This window comes from Dendropsophus ebraccatus, chromosome 7 (genome assembly GCF_027789765.1).
Source record: "Dendropsophus ebraccatus isolate aDenEbr1 chromosome 7, aDenEbr1.pat, whole genome shotgun sequence".
NCBI lineage: Eukaryota > Metazoa > Chordata > Amphibia > Anura > Hylidae > Dendropsophus > Dendropsophus ebraccatus.
Genome location: NC_091460.1, coordinates 50,515,063 through 50,537,345, shown reverse-complemented (window position 1 = coordinate 50,537,345; position 22,283 = coordinate 50,515,063).

The following is a 22,283-nucleotide window of genomic DNA, read 5'->3' as shown; positions in this document are numbered from 1 at the left end:
GCGGTGCGCTGAGGCCGTACGGAGCCTCAGTGTGCCAGATTAAAAAAATAGCGGGGGCCTCCGTGGGGGGGGGAAAGCGGGGGCCTCCGTGTCAGCTGAGCAGCCGCGCCGTGCATTGGGAGCGCTGGCCACAAATCCTGGAGTCCCTGCTGTGTCGGGCACAGACCGGGACCCTGCGCCTCACCAGACTGCGAGCTGTGCCTCACCAGTGAGGCGCGCCTCACAGTTTGAGAAATGCTGCTCTATACAGACCAATATTACTGCCGTAGTGTGACCGCCATACAATTATTATATATACACATTATATACAGACCAATATTACCGCCATAAAGTGACCACTGCATAAGGACTCTATATACACATTATATTCAGACCAATATTACTGCCATCGTGTGACCACCGCATAAGGACTGAATACTACCTTATTTTTCTAAAATAAAATACTGTATTGCCTTAGTGACATCATACGCTATTCATAGGAGCTACAGTCAATCACCGGCCTCAGTATTCATGTGCAGCCTATATACAGTATGACTGATGAGGCCAGAGAATGGCTGCAGCTCCTATGCACAGTGAATGGTGACTTCATCTGAAAACCTCTGCCACTGCTGAATCAGCAGTGGCTATATATATATATATATATATATATGTATTACACACACACACACGCACGTACGCACACTTATACACATACTAAGACATCCAAAACACATTATACAATTCCAAAACATCCAGCTTATACACTATACACATACTACATTCATGCATTATACACCTACATTTATACACACAAACTACATATACAGTATACTTACTAACTAGTGATGAGCGAGTACTAAAATGCTTGGGTGCTCGTTACTTGAAGTGAATATCTCCTGATACTCGAGGGCTTGTTTCGAGTAACGAACCCCATTGAAGTCAATGGGAGACTCGAGCATTTTTGCAGGAGACTCAAGTTCGGTAGAGGGAAGGTCTTGTGAAAACCTGTCAACCTCAGAAATTGATGGAAACACAACGGAAATGGACAGAAAACAGCAGGGGCAGCATGTATGCCTAATTCTGTGCAACAGCCTGGTTAAAACAGAGGTAGGCATATGGACCACCCAAAAACTCAGCCTGACACAGCATGGCATTGAGAATACATGGGACCATTAAAACAGAGGTAGCATATCATGAACCAGCCAAAAATTCAGCCTGACACAGCATGGCAGTGAGGACAAGGTAGAAGTGGTAGCCAGTCAGCCTTCCAAAAATAATACCAGACCTAGCATGGCAGTGAGCACACAGAGAACCATTAAAAGTGAGTGAGGAAGCAAGTGAGCCTCCCAATAAGTAGGCCAGACCTAGCATGGCAGTGAGCACACAGAGAACCATTAAAAGTGAGTGAGGAAGCTAGTGAGCCTCCCAAAAATTAGGCCAGACACAGCACGGCATTGAGCACAAAGAGAACCATTAAAAGTGAGTGAGGAAGATAATGAGTCTTCCAAAAATTAGGCCAGACATTGCATGGCATTGAGCACACAGAGAACCATTAAAAGTGAGTGAGGAAGCAAGTGAGGCAGCACGGTGTGGGCAGCACATGAGTGGAACCAGGGTCAGGCTCTGTCCCAGCCTCCACCAAGTTGACGCAATGTGCCGTCAGGGAGATATAGTGTCCCTGCCCGCCAGCACTCGTCCACGTGTCCGAGGTTAGGTGGACCTTGTTGCTGACCGCGTTGATCAGGGCACGGATGATGTTATCCGACACGTGCTGGTGTAGGGCTGGGACGGCACGCCATGAAAAGTAGTGGCGGCTGGGGACAGAGTACCGAGGGACAGCCACTGCTATGAGGTTCCTAAAAGCCTCTGTCTCTACCAGCCAATGGGGCAACATCTCCAAGCTCAGCAGTTTGCCTATGTGCACATTTAGGGCTTGTGCATGCGAGTGGCAGAGTATTTGCGCTTCCGTTCAAAGGTCTGCTGCAGGGACAGTTGAACGCTGCGCTTGGACACCTTGCTGGAGGGTGTGGAGCATAGTGGAGGTGAAGGGGTGCGTGTAGGGCGGGAGGCCCTCGTGCCTGGGGCCTGGGCGGGGGGACTGACAGAGTCAGCACGTGACACAGGGGAAGGAGCAGGGGTGCGACTTGCAGTCACTGAACGGCCTTGGTTCCGCTGAGTGGGGTGTTTAGCACTCATATGCCTGCACATGCTGTTAGTGGTTAGGCTGGTAGTGGTGGCTCCCCTGCTGATCCTGGCGTGGCACACATTGCACAATACAGTCCGTCGGTCATCCGCACTTTCTTTAAAAAACCTCCAGACTTGGGAACATCTAGCCCTAGCCACGGGAGTTTGTCTTCGTGAAACAGTTTCTGATCTACTCGCTCTGCCCCTGCTTCTTTCTCTGCCCACCCCTCTTCCTCTTCCAACTGGTCCTGCGGGTGAACTTGCCTCCCCCTCAGAAGCACGGTCTTCACTAGGCTTATCCACCCAGCTCGGGTCAGTCGCCTCGTCCTCATCCACCAGCTCTTTTTCCATTTCCTCACTCTCCTCCTCACTTTGAGTTACATACATGACAACAACCTCACTGTCTGACAACCGGGTCTCATCGTCATCATCAGACACCTTATGTCACCTTATGTCCTCCTGTATACTGCCTCTATTCTTGTCTTTCTTTTACAGCGTGTATTCTTCTGTCATCTTGTATACTGCCTTTATATTCCTGTCCTTCTTTTTACTGTATCTATTTTTCTGTACTCCTTTATACTGCCTCTATAATCCTGTCCTTGTTTATACAGTGTCTATTCTTCTCCTGGTGCAGCGACTCGGGGGGCAGGTGTTATGTGGCTGGGACTAGTTGTTGATGTACTACTAGGGCACTTGTCACATGATGCGTGATAAACAGGGCCGTCTTAACAGCATTATGGGCCCCTGGGCAGAGGTGCGAATTGGGCCCCACCCCCCGCGGCCGCCGCCATCAACCCCCCCCCATCTTTGCAACCCCGCCCCTAGCCAGTACAATTACGTACAATAAAAAATACAAATTATTGTTAACATAAACTTTAATTCACAACACAGTCTCTCAGCAGCGCAAAAACAAAAAATAACCGTGCGTGCATGCCTCACCAAACCAGACCAGGTTGGCTTCAAAGTATCCAAAAAACGCAATGGAGACAGCACTTCCAACAGCAATCTGCAGGGTTTATTGTCACACCAGTGCAACATGTCTCATATATACAGAGGGGCAACAACATGACTATTATATATGAGAACCATGTTGTCTCCCTGTATGTATACTGTATAATACAATATATAGGGAAACAACATGGCTTATATATAGAGAAGGGCAAAACAACATCTCTCATATATACAGAGGGGCAACAACATGACTATTATATTATATATGAGAACCATGTTGTTTCCATGTATACAGAATACAGGGAAACAACATGGTTCATATATAATATAATAGTCATGTTGTTGCCCCTCTGTCTATATGAGACATGTTGTTTTGCCCTTCTCTATATATATGCCAGATAACAAGCAACAAATATTACCACCGCATACTGACTAACACCACCGCTGCTACTGACTAATCCACTGTACACAGATCCCTATCACCTATAGATAACTCCCCCCTGTATCCCCCCCTCTCTTGTATAGATGGCTCCCCCTGTATCCCCCCCTATAGATGGCTCCCCCTGTATCCCCCCTCGTACAGATGGCTCCCCCTGTATCCCCCCTATAGATGGCTCCCCCCTGTATCCCCCCTATAGATGGCTCCCACTGTATCCCCCCTATAGATGGCTCCCCCCTGTATCCCCCTCTATAGATGGCTCCCCCCTGTATCCCCCCTATAGATGGCTCCCCCCTATATCCCCCTATAGATGGCTCCCCCCTGTATTCCCCCCTTATAGATGGCTCCCCCCTGCACAGCAGATTAAAAAAAAAAAACACCCAACTCACCTACCAGCGCTCCCCCGTCACTGCTTCCTCTCCTCTTCTGCCCGCGGCTGATGCGTCACTCCCTGGGGGATTCTCAGGGAGCGCACACATCCGGAAGCTCAGTGTGCGCCCAGGCCGGGACTTCCGGTACAGGAAGCCCCAGCGATGCGCACTGAGGTTCCTGATGCGTGCGCTCCCTGAGAATCCCCCGGGGAGCGATGCATCAGCCGGGGCCGGATTTCCTCTTGCGACCGCAAGCAAGAAAGTGCTTGCGGTCGCAAGAGAAGGGGAAGGGGGGGCGCGCAGGGCCGTCTTACCCATTGGGCATGGGAGGCGGCTGCCCGGGGACCCTTGCGTCCTAGGGGGCCCCTGCCCACTGTGACAGCGGGCAGGGGCCCCCTAGGACGCAAGGGCCCCCGGGCAGCTGCCTACCATGCCCAATGGGTAAGACGGCCCTGGTGATAAAGACCTACAGGTCGGAATGTCTCAGCTTTTTGTACCCTGATGTGTGAATAAACACACATACTTCTATCTTGGATGCTGTGGGAATCCTTTCTTCAAAATGTTTTTGTAACGTGTCAAAAGTTTTTTTGATGAAAGATACGCTTTAATAAAGATGAACGAAAGTTGCCCCCAATATGCTCAGAACCATGCAAGCTGCCCTGTTGTCATCTTAATAATTAATTTACATACAGGGTGCCAATACACACTGGGATCATAGCATGAAAAACTATTCTGATTATCTTGCGTGTCCTACCAGCTGAGCCACTACCGATCAGGAAGTCTAGGCGTATCCTAAAAATATGCAATCACTTCTAATAGTGGGAAAAACTTTATTAAAATGAAATTTCATCCACTGTAAATAGCATTAAATTAAAGTTCTGGTTTCATAGGTTATCTTAACTATCAGACGATTTTATTATTTTTAGATGTTGGATTAGATGTTGGATCATATGGGTCCTAAAGTCAAACCAGATTAGAAGTGCTGAAAGGTTTTGACAGCCCGCTCACTATATGCTTCCAGAACATCTGGTATGTCCATGTGGTGAATTTGTGATCCACATAGTCTGAACTTTTTTTCTTTTTATCCTGATTTCTGGTCACCAGCAGGTTTCTCCACATTCAATAGGAAATGCTTGACAGATCCGTCCTGACAATCACCTATTAATTAGTTAAACAGGCCGAGTAAGTGGGCTAATTCTCCTGAACATTCTGCCACGACAGGATGTATTATGCATCAGCATGGGAAAAAAAAAGACTGAAAAATAATGAGTTTGCAATTTAAAACTAATAGATTTTAAAAGTCTAATTCAGATCTATTGTGCAGGCACTGATTGAACTATGAATGCATTATTTTTTGTACTTTGAGACTAAGTAGGGAAAAAAAGGTAAATTGCCATTGATGGTGTGAGAATGAGCTAAAATAATCACAAACACTTTCCCATGAGGGATTACGGACATTTTTCTCTACCTTAATGTATCTTCAGGCAGTGCCTCTAATTGGGCTATCATCATTTTACACAGCTCTGCATTTTGTTCATTCAAACAGGGAATATGTTTGATTTGAACATTTTTCTTTTCATATTGAAATTACAAAGTCCTGACATGAATACACAAAAAAATCCTACGAGTTGATGTTTTACTTTTAATTATGCAGTGCCTACGTTTGTAGTGCAGAAAGCGCGCCTTCATTTATTATTTCCATGACTGTACTATGCCATTTGTTTTGATTCCGGACAGTCCCTGGCAATTACGGCATCTTTTGAACACAATTCAGAGAAAGGATTTGCATTCTTTTTCATTGTTTCCTTTTTTTTTTTTATTGGTTTTCAAAAATGGCATAAAAAATGTTTCCAGAAGTGGAGTGAGAAAGCATTGTTCCTAGCTGAGTAAAAATACAGTGATTGGCAAAGAAAGTTTATTTCAGAAAGCGTTACTCTGTGGAGAGGTAGCGAATGTACAGTATGATTCATATATACATTCACACAGGAGAAAATCTGCAAGAATTCACATTCCGGATTAAAATCAGTATGGAATTTATATGGAAACCACTTCCTATTGTTTTTAATGGGAACTCAAACTCTTGTACGTAATTTTATGATTTTAATTTGTAATTCCTTGTAAATAAAGTGGTGTTGTCATGATCGTGCCTCATAAGGCATCAGTGTCACCCTCTACGGTGAAGGTTCGACCCCCTGTGCCAATAATTACGATTTTGGGCTTAAATTCTGTTCCTGTTTTTTCTATGTTCTTTGTTTTAGTCTTTGCTTTAGTGATTCGTTCCATGTTTTTCTGTTCTCCCTGCTCTTACTTTTGTTGTTTTGTTACCAATTGTGTCTGCTTTGTTTTGATGGACAGGTCTCTTCTGCTCTGTTCTTCTGTGTTTCTCTGCCTGAACCTATGAACTTTGTGTCCAGGATTTGGTTTTCCTTATAGGTATCTCTCTTCCTTTGGTCTGGGCTCTTAATAGCTTTGCCCAGCTTGATCCAGCTTTTTTAGTGGTTTTGGTTTCCTGATCTTTTACCTGTTTTAGTTTCCATTCTCTATCAATCCCATCCTGCACCTTACTTTGTCCTCAGTGTACCTTGTTACCGTCTCTGGCTTTGATCCTCCGTTTGTTTTGTCCACCGTTCATCTGGCTACCGTCTCTTGTTCTTGTTCTCCATTTGCCTGTTTCTGAATACATGTTCTTTCTTATTTTGTACCTTGCTGCCTTCTTGGTTCTGACCTTCTGCCTGTTTTTGTGTCTTAGCCTTTGTCTACTGCCATTGTACCTTGTTCGCCCTCTCCGTTGCCAACCAGGCCTGTCTGACTATTCTATTCTATCCTGTGTCTTGTCTTTTGCCTGTCTTTTTTGTCTGTAGCTGTCCGTGTTTTGTCCATCTGTCTGCACTTATTTTAGTTGTGGACGGTCATTTAGGACCTGCTCGGCAAGTAGGCAGAGACAGTGTGGGGGGCCAACTTGTCCTGTGTCTTTCTGTCCACCGGGGCCCTCACAGGTGTCTTAATGTGGAGAACATGCATGAACTTTATCATTAAGTCCAGGTACAGATTATAGTAGGTCCATTGAATGAGGCTTACAATGGGTCTAACGCCACTTTCAGCAGAAAAATCTGTCTTCATGAACAAAGTATGTGGGATGTCACAGTGGCCAACTCCTGATTCATACATATCACAATTAAAACTGAATATTCTCCAACTTCACATAGATCAAAAGATTTAAAAAAAACTCCATAATTAAAATAAAACTGTACAATACAGACTATGTAAAAGAAGCAAATAAAATGCATGCACATTTGGAACTTTCAAAAGCTTCAATTCATGTCAGCTGCAATACACATTGTAAACTGATGACACTGTTAGTTGTTACTGTAGGTCAAGAAGACACTTTTCCTTTCATATATCTGTCTCTGCCTTTATACCTCCCTCTCCTATATGTGACCCGGATTGTCAAGTTGGGACAGGGATGGGATGGGGAACGAGGAGGTGTTTCATCTTGCAGCAATTCATTAGCTCAGGAACCTCTTTGACACTTTGCACAGGGAAATAAAAGCATTATGCTCAGGAAGCACAGATAGATAAATAAAAGGTAAAATATGTCTCCTTGACCAGACAGCTAACAGTATCCACAGTTTGAAACGTGAACTGCAACTGACAGATTTACTTTACTTTAAATGCAGGACAAGTACAATTACTCACATATACACACACAAGGTCATGCAATTATTTTTTTTATATGTAAGTAATATACAGTAAGTACATATTTTACTTGCATTTAACTTAACTTGTGTAATGACTTAAACCTTTTGACAGATCAAAACCAAAATCAGTATTTCACTTGAGTCTTTTTTAACCATATAGCAACAAAGTTGAGGTTTTTAATCTGGAGCTGGGGAATCCTCTGCTTGTACGTGTTGATGCATTCAATGTGAATATGCATTTCTTCACACATCTTAAAAGCTGTTAACTATTTTTTATTGGATCCATTATATATTTTACAGGTCTATTATGACCCTTTTTTTTTTTACACAGATTCTGGTATGCAATATAGACATGATTTATTATAATAATCCTAGGTGTACATATAGGGGCTGAAAAGGTAGCAGTTATACCAGAGCTTTGTGTCTGATAGAGCTCAAGGACCTTGCTGTTACATAAAAGACACCATTAAAAAAAGAGTCTGTGATTAGATGCCTTTGTCTTGATCAACTCTGTGGAATTAAGGTCCCCTTACACCTTATACTTTCATAAGTCATCAGCATAAGGTTAATGGGGCTCTCCCGACCGACAACCAACAGATGATGTTGGTGGAGATATGGGTCAGTCGTGATGTTAAATCACTGCTCGACCCCTTGGTTCTGAGAAAGAGCTATCTTATAGCGGCTTAGCTCTTTTCTCCCCATAGAGAACACAGTATAGCTCAGCCATGCTAAATGTTTCTGTGTATGGGGAGGTCAGGGGCCGCAAGGATGATCATTCAGCCCTCAGTCATTGAAGGTGTATGGTCAACTTTAAACTCTAGAAACAAGTCATTAGCACCAGTTCCATATGAGGCCGCCATCTGCTGGACCTTTGCAGATCTCAGGCTCACTGAAGAATCCTCTGATACTTTTCTGGACTATTTGACCATGGCACTATCAAAATTGATCTAGAACATTTCACTGAAGACTTCCATTGATAATCCTGTTGGATAAGAAGGTTAGATGTAGCACCCTGTCAACGTCATTTAAGGGAATCAGAAGCAAACAGACCACAACTGATTTCATTCATCTCGAAATCATAGCTATAGGTCTTTACAATAAATGTATTCTAAACATCTACTATATAGGTCTTGTGGGCCACAAAGATACATTTAGATTTATAGTATAGCTATCAATTACTTGACTGCGTAGATTCGGCACCACTCTTTTCATTAAATTGCTATTGCTATTTTTATTGACACAATACCGCAACAAATTTCTTATGCGAGCTGTTGTCACGTAAACCATAATTCATTATAACCTTTCCCCTTTCAAAGGACAAATATAGTTAATTAAATCATATCTCATCCCCCAGTAGACAATGAGTGAGTACCGGCTATGATTAATGGCTTGTGTGTTTATTGTCACTTAACAAATGCGGCCACTTCAGTCATATTTCAGAGTTTGTTTTTCCTTGTCAGTCGTTCCGCAGTTTTTCTAATGACTATATCTTCTCTGGTTAACAAGTTGCTATCAGAGCCGGACATTCACAAATTATCGGAGAGCTAATTGGTTTCTGCATAATTGTTGATCCTGCCGCAGCGCTGATTGTGACATTTAACAGAAATACACATATCTCCCTCCTGAAATTCACTGACCACAGACCAAGCTGATTGTGTTCAAAGGGAACTAGAATGCAAATGATGTTTTTATTCCCTTTAATTAGCTGTATGTATAACCCTTCCGCTAATACACCTTATTTGTGCCTGGCTATGAACTCGTAAAGAACTGCTCTGTTTTTCGAGCCACAAAATGTAACACTAATTTGTCTAAAGACTATTAGAGACAGAAGCAAAGTATTTGTGTACCGAGCTACTTAATATTTTATGAAAACAGTGATAAATTCGGCTTTAGCCTTTTTCTGCCTCTAATTAGACCTTAATAAGTATTTAGAAGGAGTCGGCTACTGTGAAAACTTTTAAATGGATTCCAGTTGGGGCATAAAGTACAAGTTTGGGAAGTACAATTTAATATACAAGGTCATTTCTAGAACTGCCCATTGTTAAGTATTACTTTATGTGGAGTTGACATATATGCCATTAAAATTTGTAAAGCCAACAATAACATTATTATAAGTAGAAGTAGTAGATTTATTCTTAGGAATGAAAATGCTCCTCTTTACATCATCTTTGCCAAAGCCAATTATCCCAGAGTACAAAAAAATGTTTTGACTAATATAACGGCCAGGAAACCCAAGGATATCGTTAACTTTTCTCTTTAAAGGGTTCTTTTTCATCATTCATCATATGAATTGCTGTTATGGCTTCATCTAGGTATATATTCTGTAGGGGGAATGTAACTTCATCCGATGTCAGAACCAATACTGTATATGACGTGCTGTATAGAGGTTTCTTGACCTCTGTAGGCCCTTATAGGGACTGGAGATATACCTGTGAGACAAGTAAAAAAAAAAGATAATGGTTTTTATATTCTTTCTGGTTGTTATATGTACAGTTTGTCACTCCTGTTCCTTCTATGGTGATGATAAAAAACAATGGGTGCTCCATTTGCCAAGTTAAAACCTGTCCATTCTCCTAGGTTAAAGGTATAGTGCGGCGGTAAGCAATTATTCACTAAATAACACACATTACAAAGTTATACAACTTAGTAATGTATGTTATGTTAGTGAATGGCCCCCTTCCCCGTGTTTCCCGCCACCCACGCTAGACACGGAGGTGTAGTGCTCTATACTCACCTGATTCATGTCGACCCCCGTCCGCTATCTTGTAACAATATTGTCATCTTCGAACCGCTCCGACCGTCCCTTGTGCCGGCCGCCCTCTGCCGCGTTATCAGCTGCTAAGCCGCGATAGGCATAATTGTCACAAGATGGCGGACGGGGGTCGACATGAATCAGGTGAGTATAGAGCACTACACTTCCGTGTCTAGCGTGGGTGGCGGGAAACACGGGGAAGGGGGCCATTCACTAACATAACATACATTACAAAGTTACAAAGTTGTATAACTTTGTAATGTGTGTTATTTAGTGAATAATTGCTTACCGCCGCACTACCCCTTTAAGATATCTGCTCGAAGATTAAATTAGCCACAACTTAGAAGCCCAGACACAGCTGAACATGGTAACCAATATGGTACAAGGAATTTTCCAGAAAAAATTCTAAATACAGGTAAGAAACACAGGTCATTATTGTAAAGGAGGGAAGAACATGGCCAGCAGTGCAGAGCTTACGGGTACATTATGAATTGAAGAGAAACTATCTGCAGGGTGGACAAATCTAACCTGCTAATATGTCTCTATTGTGCATGGGGCGCTAAGGGTGAAGGCATGTCTCTTACCTGTATTCTCGGCACCATCTTTGTGCACTCTGCAGTTTAATCCAATGTATAATAAGGCCATTTGGAGCACTGTGGGGAGGGCTACTGCCCTCAGAGCAGCAATTCGCCTCCTGCTGGACCTTGCTTCGAATCGGTGCTATGGGGCTTAGCCCCACCCCTTGCTGGCCCACCCTTCGTATTGGTGCTATAGGGGCCGTAACCCCACCCGCTGCCTTACTACATGCCCAATTAAACTGCAAAGTGCCCAGAAATAGAGCTGAGGATGAAGGTAAGAAACATACTTAAAACCTCAGCACCCTGTGTGCTATAGGGACGTATCAGCAGGTAAGATTCGTCTTAGATTCGTTTCCCTTTAAATATAAACATAGAAGTTGTCAGCAGAAAAGACCACCTGGTCCACTTAGTTTGTCCTTTTAGTATTTCTTATCTTATTATCTTATCATAGATCTATGTTTTTCCCAGGAAGCTTTACATTCAGTTATTGTAGAATTACTAGCTATGGAATTCTAAGGTGGAAATGTTACTATCTAGAGATTACTTGTGAGAAGTGATTACTACATAGAGATCAGAGATCAATCATCAGGAATAGGACAGGAAAAGAAGACAGGAATGGGCCACCATAAGCTTATTAGTGGAGAAGGACCCACAATTGACCCACATAACTGCACTGCAAAAGACATGTGAGATGCATTGTAAAACCTGCACAAACATCCATCATAAACCCCAAGTTATTTCTGTAAGAAAACTGTACACTATGAGGCTTATCAAGGAAAAGGATATGTAGGAGCATGTATATACAATGCTGGAGGTGCCTGCATAACTAAGGTCACTAGGCGAATATAGAAAAGACAAATTACTTCTCAAAGCTGAATCTGTAACAGTTTATCTCCCACAAGAACATATGATCATACTATTTAAAGGCATCCATTTTTATTACATGAAAAATTCATCAGACAAATCTAAAACAAAATCTAAAATGGCTCATCAGAATGTAGTGACCAACAGCTCACCACTAAAGGCAAGAAACAATACAGATATAAAAATCACTAAAAGTAGCCCCCCAACTACTCAAAAAAAATCTCCATAAAACTAATAAGGCTCTTGGCCCACCATTTGCAAATAGTGTGAACCATCCCACCACGATAAGGTGGCCTCATGCCGGGGATGAGCCCTACACTGTACTTTGGCCTCTCCATGATAAAGATGATAGCTAAGTATTTATTGATGTTATAAATAGTGATGAGCAAGTACTAAAATGTTGGGGTGCAACGAATATTTCCCGATGCTTGGGAGCTCGTTTCGAGTAACAAACCCCATTGAAGTCAATGGGAGACTCGAGTATTTTTAAGGGCACCCAAGGGCACCCAAGCTTGGCCAAGGGAAGGTTGTGTGAGAACCTGTCAACCTCAGAAAATGATGGAAACCCCTCGGAAATGGACAGGAAACAGCAGGGGCAGCATGCATGGATGGAGGTTGTCGTATAATCTGTGTGTAAGTGGTGCTTTATGGTGTATGCCACCTGTTACACAAAACAATGAGCAGTGAGGTTCTATGCAGCTGTACTGCAAATCACAGCAATACAATGTACAACAGCAGCAGCACCAGCCACAATAAAAAAAAACTAGAACTACGGACTTCTTTGGGGTCTGTATGCATCACCTGCTGTCCCCTTTCTGCCAGCAGCCGATCACCACAGTGTGCAGCTAAGATTGTGGTAGTTGCACTGCAAGTCCCAGACAGCAGTCAGGAGTACTCAAAAAAAATAAAGATTTTAAGCCCTTACAAGGGCTGTTGGGTTCTTTGTCTAGTATCCCTGCCTACAGGAACGCTAATTCCCTCCCTAACGCTCTCCCTGACAAGCAGCAGCTCTGTCCCTATTCTCTTCCAGCATGCATGTGAGGCGAGCACCTCCGGACCAGATTTTTATATGCCCGGGTCAATTGATCAGGCCAACCAATCGCTGCTATATGTATTGGTCCCACGTCATTGCACGATGTACCAAAGAGTCTCCTGCATGTTGATTGGCTAAGAAATTGCACCCAAACTTACAGGAAAAGGATGATGCCATTTTTGTGAGTATTGTGAGAAGCTCGTCCAAGCATCAAGTACCTTAATACTCGAACGAGTACCAAGCTCAGATGAGCTCATCACTAGTCACACATATAAACAGAAACCTTGTGATATAATAGATCATAATTTCCCCCAAAAATGTTATGCCAGATTCAAACACAGCCTTCTTTGGCTGTCATTTAGGACAACGCGCATTTTGAGTCCACATACATGGCATTATAGAAGTTGGTATCAAATGCAATGTTAAGTTCAAGAAGCAAGGTGTTGGTTGTAAGGTGTTATACAAATCAGGATAGTAACACCATCAGTGGGTCAATTCTTCCATCACGATCTGTAATCTGGTCCAGTAGTCACATCCACTACAAAAATGTAGAAACAAAGGTGGAATTTAAACAATTTTCAAAGGAGATTTGGGCAGCCCCCAATTTTCTGTCTTTGCACTCGAGAAATTCAATGTTTTTTAACTAAAGCATAAAAATACCACAAAGTTTACCACATTGTGTGTTAGTGACACATAAATCTGGATTAACATTTAACGGGAAGGAGTGCTGATTTTGGTCTCCAAATATATGACTGCTGCTGTACATTTTTAGTAACTCACCAAACTGTATCCATGTTTTCCAGGACTACCCAGGGCGGCATCAAACTTCTCGAGCCACGGAGGGTAAACTGCTGAGTGTTCTGTTAAGGAGAATATTGCCGAACCCCAATGCTAATTATAATGTGAGTTAACCCCTTAACGCGTTGTTAAGGGTGTTCAGAGGGGGGCTGTGCCGCGACCCCACTCTGAACCACAGCAATCCCGGGTGCTATCTACAGCCTGCGAACGCCGCAATAAGCCAGCCCTGGTGGAATCCCTGGTTTTGACCATCCCTGGTGGTCTAGTGGGGGGATCGCCCGTACCCCAATCCAAGCCAATTCCCCCCCACACACACACGACGCAATCGCAGAGGAGCAATGCCCGCATCCTCTCCGGCTGGGGTTTGTGCGCCTGATCCCAGCTCAGCAATCTATTTCTCTCGGCTGCGGCAGCCAAGAGCAATAGAACACCTATCTCATTGATCTATGCAGTATATATATACTGCATAGATCTCAATGAAGGATCATAGTAGTAATACTAGCACATATTTGAAATCGCTGCATGCATAATCGCCCAAACTATTAACTTACTCAATTCCTAATCTTGCACAGTAAACAGCGTAAGCACAAAAAAAGTGATTAAAAAGTTGCATATATGCAAACAAGGTACCAATGAAAAGTAAAAATCATGGCGCAAAAAATGACACCTCACACAACCCCGTAGACCAAAGGATAAAAGTGCTATAAGCATGGGAATAGAGCAATTAAGCCTGTCACTGCAAAGTATAATTTGCTGCGCAAAAAAAAAAGGGCTCATGTGGGTTTCTAGGTGAAAAAATGCAAGCGCTATGGCCTTAAGCACAAGGAGGAAAAAAACAAAAGCACAAAAATGAAAATTGGCCTGGGCCTTAAGGGGTTAAAGAAGCAGTCCGTTTTTTATTTTATTATTATTATTAGTCACCTGAAATGATCATTTCCCTCCTCTGTTGTGTCATTCTGGAGCTACCTCACTATTCAAATCCTGCTGGCACCGACATGACCTCTTCTCCGGCTAGCACGGTACTAAGGAGACCAGAAGTCTACATGAGAGTGCATTCATAGAGATGCATTGCAGACACTTATCTCTGGTCTTCAAAAGCCCTGGAGAAAGATGAGGCGAGAAGCACAAATGGCATCAGAGCACCAGAATGATGGCGCAGTAGGCTATCGATCATCAAGGTTGGGTTCTTGAATAATGTTCTAGCCATTATTCCCAATAATTATAGAACAAATACATATTAAACAGTTGAAGAATGATTTGATCACTGCTTTGGGATAGACACAAGAAATATATATATTGTGTATGACATGCTACGATTCCCCTGTAGAGGAACACTGTGGTTGTTATCCATGTTGATGTGTAGAAATAATGATAATTATCACCATGCTTTTACTACTACCTACTGACATTAGTCAAGTTAAAATGAGATACGTCAAAAAGCACAACTAATTAATGAAACTTTTGACATTGACCACAATTTATGTTCTTCTAAAACATTGTTAGATTATATTAAGAACACATTCATCGGTAATATAATGCAAAGTACCGTGTATATTTGTAATATATCCTCTTTATTCCCATTACTAATGAAAATATGCTAAATTTATGTAATCCTTATTGGGAATTAGAAAAAAAAATTCCTCTTCATATCTAATTCTCTTTTAAATGCCCTACTAAGCTTTCCCATTCTGTCATTTGCCGTGCCTTCTGCAGTTTCACATGGGCAGAAGAACTAGCTAGAACTTATTAACTAACAGGTCCCTTGTGTGAGTGTGCCAGGGCTTAAAGAGTCAGAGGAGGATTGAAGTACTAGATATAGTAGAGCAATGGAGAGCCTTATCCTATTTGCTCTTTTGACAATGACAAATTTCTCCAGTTTCTTCACATTTCTATGTCTTCATGATCCGATCCTATAATGACATGTTTAGATCACACTATAATGATTATGACTTTCTCAAGTCAGTGAGTGACAATACTTACAGCGCTGGCCTCCAGGCAGGATACCTATTAATACCAGCTTTTTGCTTTGTAGATTAATCCTTATAAGATACATGGTGTCATTCCTATTGTTATAATTTAGTAATATATTAATATGACATATGTCATCCGATGCTCTGTGCTGAAACTCTTTGAATCCACTGATATGTTCTAGCTTGGTTGGCCACACATTTTGGTGTTAAAAGTTTTGATGGGTCCAAATCGCGTTCCTCTTCTAGCTCTGTTTTTACGTGACCTTATGGCGTCATGGGCCTTGTCTTTGACACTGACACAGAGCTGGGAGTGGATCACACAGTAGCGCAATCCTCTTCCCGCTCATTCTATTGATCAAAAGGACGCTGGTTGACCTCAGGGAGATCAACCAAAACACCGCAGAGACACCATCACGTGTCTCAACGTCAGTGTATTCTAGAACATTGCCCCCTGGGAAATCGAATATGCAAAAGAACACTGCAGAGACACCATCACATGTCTCGACGTCAGTGAACTAGCCAGACCTTCCCTCCGGGAAGGAACAACCAAGCCAAAGCGTTCTCCAGTCAAGGAAACCACCTCAGCAAGGTATCCATCCACAGACAGCTGTTTCGGGGTTTTTGCCCCTCATCAGTGTGGAGTAGGTTTCTGGCTAGTGGGAGCAATGACTAGTAAGTGCATGCAAAAGGACGCTGGTTGACCTCAGGGAGATCAACCAAAACACCGCAGAGACACCATCACGTGTCTCAACGTCAGTGTATTCTAGAACATTGAACATTCTAGAATACACTGACGTTGAGACACGTGATGGTGTCTCTGCGGTGTTTTGGTTGATCTCCCTGAGGTCAACCAGCGTCCTTTTGCATGCACTTACTAGTCATTGCTCCCACTAGCCAAAAACCTACTCCACACTGATGAGGGGCAAAAACCCCGAAACAGCTGTCTGTGGATGGATACCTTGCTGAGGTGGTTTCCTTGACTGGAGAACGCTCTGGCTTGGTTGTTCCTTCCCGGAGGGAAGGTCTGGCTAGTTCATTGACGTCGAGACATGTGATGGTGTCTCTGCAGTGTTCTTTTGCATATTCGATTTCCCAGGGGGCAATGTTCTAGAATACACTGACGTTGAGACACGTGATGGTGTCTCTGCGGTGTTTTGGTTGATCTCCCTGAGGTCAACCAGCGTCCTTTTGCATGCACTTACTAGTCATTGCTCCCACTAGCCAGAAACCTACTCCACACTGATGAGGGGCAAAAACCCCGAAACAGCTGTCTGTGGATGGATACCTTGCTGAGGTGGTTTCCTTGACTGGAGAACGCTTTGGCTTGGTTGTTCCTTCCCGGAGGGAAGGTCTGGCTAGTTCATTGACGTCGAGACATGTGATGGTGTCTCTGCAGTGTTCTTTTGCATATTCGATTTCCCAGGGGGCAATGTTCTAGAATACACTGACGTTGAGACACGTGATGGTGTCTCTGCTGTGTTTTTGTTGATCTCCCTGAGGTCAACCAGCGTCCTTTTGCATGCACTTACTAGTCATTGCTCCCACTAGCCAGAAACCTACTCCACACTGATGAGGGGCAAAAACCCCGAAACAGCTGTCTGTGGATGGATACCTTGCTGAGGTGGTTTCCTTGACTGGAGAACGCTTTGGCTTGGTTGTTCCTTCCCGGAGGGAAGGTCTGGCTAGTTCACTGACGTCGAGACATGTGATGGTGTCTCTGCAGTGTTCTTTTGCATATTCGATTTCCCAGGGGGCAATGTTCTAAAATACACTGACATTGAGACACGTGATGGTGTCTCTGCGGTGTTTTGGTTGATCTCCCTGAGGTCAACCAGCGTCCTTTTGCATGCACTTACTAGTCATTGCTCCCACTAGCCAGAAACCTACTCCACACTGATGAGGGGCAAAAACCCCGAAACAGCTGTCTGTGGATGAATACCTTGCTGAGGTGGTTTCCTTGACTGGAGAACGCTTTGGCTTGGTTGTTCCTTCCCGGAGGGAAGGTCTGGCTAGTTCACTGACGTCGAGACATGTGATGGTGTCTCTGCAGTGTTCTTTTGCATATTCGATTTCCCAGGGGGCAATGTTCTAGAATACACTGACGTTGAGACACGTGATGGTGTATCTGCGGTGTTTTGGTTGATCTCCCTGAGGTCAACCAGCGTCCTTTTGCATGCACTTACTAGTCATTGCTCCCACTAGCCAGAAACCTACTCCACACTGATGAGGGGCAAAAACCCCGAAACAGCTGTCTGTGGATGGATACCTTGCTGAGGTGGTTTCCTTGACTGGAGAACGCTTTGGCTTGGTTGTTCCTTCCCGGAGGGAAGGTCTGGCTAGTTCACTGACGTCGAGACATGTGATGATGTCTCTGCAGTGTTCTTTTGCATATTCGATTTCCCAGGGGGCAATGTTCTAGAATACACTGACGTTGAGACACGTGATGGTGTCTCTGCGGTGTTTTGGTTGATCTCCCTGAGGTCAACCAGCGTCCTTTTGCATGCACTTACTAGTCATTGCTCCCACTAGCCAGAAACCTACTCCACACTGATGAGGGGCAAAAACCCCGAAACAGCTGTCTGTGGATGGATACCTTGCTGAGGTGGTTTCCTTGACTGGAGAACGCTTTGGCTTGGTTGTTCCTTCTCGGAGGGAAGGTCTGGCTAGTTCACTGACGTCGAGACATGTGATGGTGTCTCTGCAGTGTTCTTTTGCATATTCGATTTCCCAGGGGGCAATGTTCTAGAATACACTGACGTTGAGACACGTGATGGTGTCTCTGCGGTGTTTTGGTTGATCTCCCTGAGGTCAACCAGCGTCCTTTTGCATGCACTTACTAGTCATTGCTCCCACTAGCCAGAAACCTACTCCACACTGATGAGGGGCAAAAACCCCGAAACAGCTGTCTGTGGATGGATACCTTGCTGAGGTGGTTTCCTTGACTGGAGAACGCTTTGGCTTGGTTGTTCCTTCCCGGAGGGAAGGTCTGGCTAGTTCACTGACGTCAAGACATGTGATGGTGTCTCTGCAGTGTTCTTTTGCATATTCGATTTCCCAGGGGGCAATGTTCTAGAATACACTGACGTTGAGACATGTGATGGTGTCTCTGCGGTGTTTTGGTTGATCTCCCTGAGGTCAACCAGCGTCCTTTTGCATGCACTTACTAGTCATTGCTCCCACTAGCCAGAAACCCACTCCACACTGATGAGGGGCAAAAACCCCGAAACAGCTGTCTGTGGATGGATACCTTGCTGAGGTGGTTTCCTTGACTGGAGAACGCTTTGGCTTGGTTGTTCCTTCCCGGAGGGAAGGTCTGGCTAGTTCACTGACGTCGAGACATGTGATGGTGTCTCTGCAGTGTCCTTTTGCACATTCTATTGATCAGTCATGGACTCAAACCCTTACTGGTAAAAACTCTTGACATGTCTCTCTGACATGTCAAAAGTTTTATTTGGTGACAAATATACTTTAACTCTGCTGTAATGTGTAAAGGTTATACTGTATATGAGAAAATGTAAATTCATTTTCCAGTTTTGATAAATACATTTTCCCTAATATCTGAACTTTTCAACAAAGAAACCATAGAGCAGGGATGGGGAACCTTCGGCCCTCCAGCTGTTGCAAAACTACAATTCCCATCATGCCGTATTTTCCGGCGTATAAGAGACACTCAGCTGCCAGAAGAGCTTCGGGGACCTCCGGCGCAGGCAGTGTTTATCACAGTGTCTGTGCCGGGAACGTGACGGGAGATGCGTGGCTGCCAGGAACGGGTTAGTTGATTTTTTTCTCCCAACTTCAGTTAACCCCTCCCTGACCGCAGCAGGGCTCCAGCTAGTAAACTCTGCTGCGGTCAGGCAGGGGTTAACATTTTCCGGCGTATAAGTTGAACCCCTGAAAATCTTCTCAAAAGTCAGGGGTCATCTTATACGCCCAGTCATCTTATTTGCTGGAAAATACGGTAATCAGAGCTCAGCTTTCATATGTTAAAGGGGTATTCATCACATAAAAAAAAAAACATGCTGCAGAAGCAAAGAGTGTTGCTTATCTTTTTGCCTCAGTTACAAAACCACCCAAAATCCATTTGTTTTGGAGGTCTTAGTTCTGTTATACTTCCTAGTAGAGTACTGTAGTTGCATCCTCAGAATGCATTGCTTTCCCTCATCTCTCTATCACAGTCCTTCCATCATGCCAACTTACCTCCTAACAGAACTTTCCTCCAGCCCAGTTAATTTTACAGTCACTTTACATGTTTTCAAAATGGTTCCAAACGGTGTAAAATAATAAAAGAAGCCCAAATCATCAATTTCTATTTCAAGGACAAGAAAGTCCAAAGGCGGGAGCGGCTCAGTGACGGCTCAAGGAGCAGTGGGGGACTGATAAGGTAAGTAGAACTTATCGATTATACACACCATTGTAAACGTTTAAACGTTGACCTAGTTTGTTTACATCCAGAGGTTGATTGTCACTGGTTGTATTTCATATTGAGCACAGTATTCTTGGTATACTCTAAACACCATTGCACAAGAAAACCCCTCAGGGTTGGCAGTTTTTAAAAATCCTGTCCTCAGCTAGTCTTCAATGACCATGACTCATTCAATGTCACTCAGATCAGCCGATTTTCCAATCCCCATGTGAATTCACACAGAAACCATTTCACAGAAAACTTGAACACTTGACTTTATACTGTGTCTAATCTCCATAGAGAAAAGCTCAACTGTAAAAAGACAAGTGTGTTTGTTCAAGTGGCTTTTCAATGTATGTGTACATAGTGTGGAGGGGGGGTTGGAGCCAGTCTGTGAGGTGCGGCTTACCTGCAGAGTAATGCATCCAATACCTGCAGAGTACTCAGTATGGTCATGGGAGGGGGCATTATTGATGCTTCTGTGGTGTTAAAAACCTATAACATAGTAACACCATCTGTGGTGTTAAGAATTTATAGTATGGATGTACAGTAGTGTCCTGGTACGGGTGGCCCACTAAGTTTATACCACCTGGATAAAGCACCCCTGTCAGATATCGCACTGGAGGGGAATGAAGATGCTGTTGTGTATTTTCCTCACTAGGTGTCACTCCCTACTATTTATATAGGTCTTCCTATGTGCACAGCTGAAGGAAGGTTATGGGTTAACAGTTGTCTTTCACATGCTTACTGTTGTCCTATCATTGGTGCAGGTATGTTTCCCTCACTTTCCAACATCTTACACTGCTTTTCTCACCTGTCTCCAACATCCCCACCAATTATTGTGAAGCTTAGTTACCCCTGTAAACTAAACCTTGTATACGCCTGTGATCCCTCTCCACGATTCTCAGGGCAGTAACCACAGCTAGGTACTGACCCCCAGTAGGACAAATAGCTGGAAGCTGAAGCATCCTACTGATGATGCACGGCTCTTCTGGGAAGCCCCGGAAAGTCTGCTACGAACAGTTGTAAAGGCCTGGGACTCATACTTACTCAACTTGGCACTCACTGAACTAGTTAGGCAGAAGGCGCTCAGATAGCACATTATCTAAACATGAATATGGGTATTCTTCTGTTCTCTACTTCTACTAAACCCATTCTATCAGAGTACACTACTACTTTTGACAAGGCCCCCAAGACGGTCCTCTATACTCACTCCTCAAGCTACCTCAACCTCTACTCTCCTCTTCCACTGTCACCTGCACCGACTCTTAAAGTTGCTACCTGAATTGTATTGTATTGAATTGAAGTTACCAGTAAAGAAGTTTTCCTGGTTAAGTCATTGGACTACACTTGGGTTAAATTTCCCTCAAGCACAGTGCCTGTAAGTCCGGGGGTTGGTTTTAACACCACTCCTGGCCACTATGACGATTGACAAAGCGACCCAACACCCACCTAGCTGAAATGCCACCTAGTAGCTACCTAGACCCCCGGCATGGAAATTTGCATTTTAGGGACCAGAGTTAAAGAGTTGTATGGTAAATGACTCTTTTAGGTCCATTTTACGTATAAATAATTTGGAGTTAGGATTATAAGAGTCTGTTTGATCTTAAAGAATATTTGGCCATTAAAGCTTCATTTAAAAGCATGTTTCTGATCTTCAATGTAAGACATTACTCATGGACAAGAGTGGTGCTATATCTGGAATGAAGCTGCCATTTTTGGTTTATTTTTTAATCAAATCCGGTTACAAATATCATTCAATATTATTTAAAAATCATGTTAAAAGTACTGTGTGGTTGAGCAATAACATAATACGAACTGCCACCATCTACACAGCTCCACAGTAAATTTATACCACCCTATATACAATTTTTCAGTGACCATTTGTGATCAATTTCACCTATTGCAAATCTGTATATAGAAGTAATTTCTAAGTCCTGGCCTGATCTCTTCCACTCATCCAAGTTATTTGTAAAGCATTGCCACTGTTCTGACTAAATCCCCCATATCATTTCTAGTATTTATAAGAATATGTGCATGACATTTCCTGTGCACAAGTCATTACCGGTAGATGTGACTCCTAGCTAAGCTCGCTATTAATCCTAAAGCTGAAACGTTAAAATGTCAGAACAGTGCAGGAAAATTAAATCAAGTCAACACAAAAACAATTTTTTTAAAGAAATTGAAAAACAGTCATTTTCTAAAAATACCCTTTAGGGTCAGTTCAGACGTAAGAACTCGCAGCGTAAATCTGGCTGCGAGTC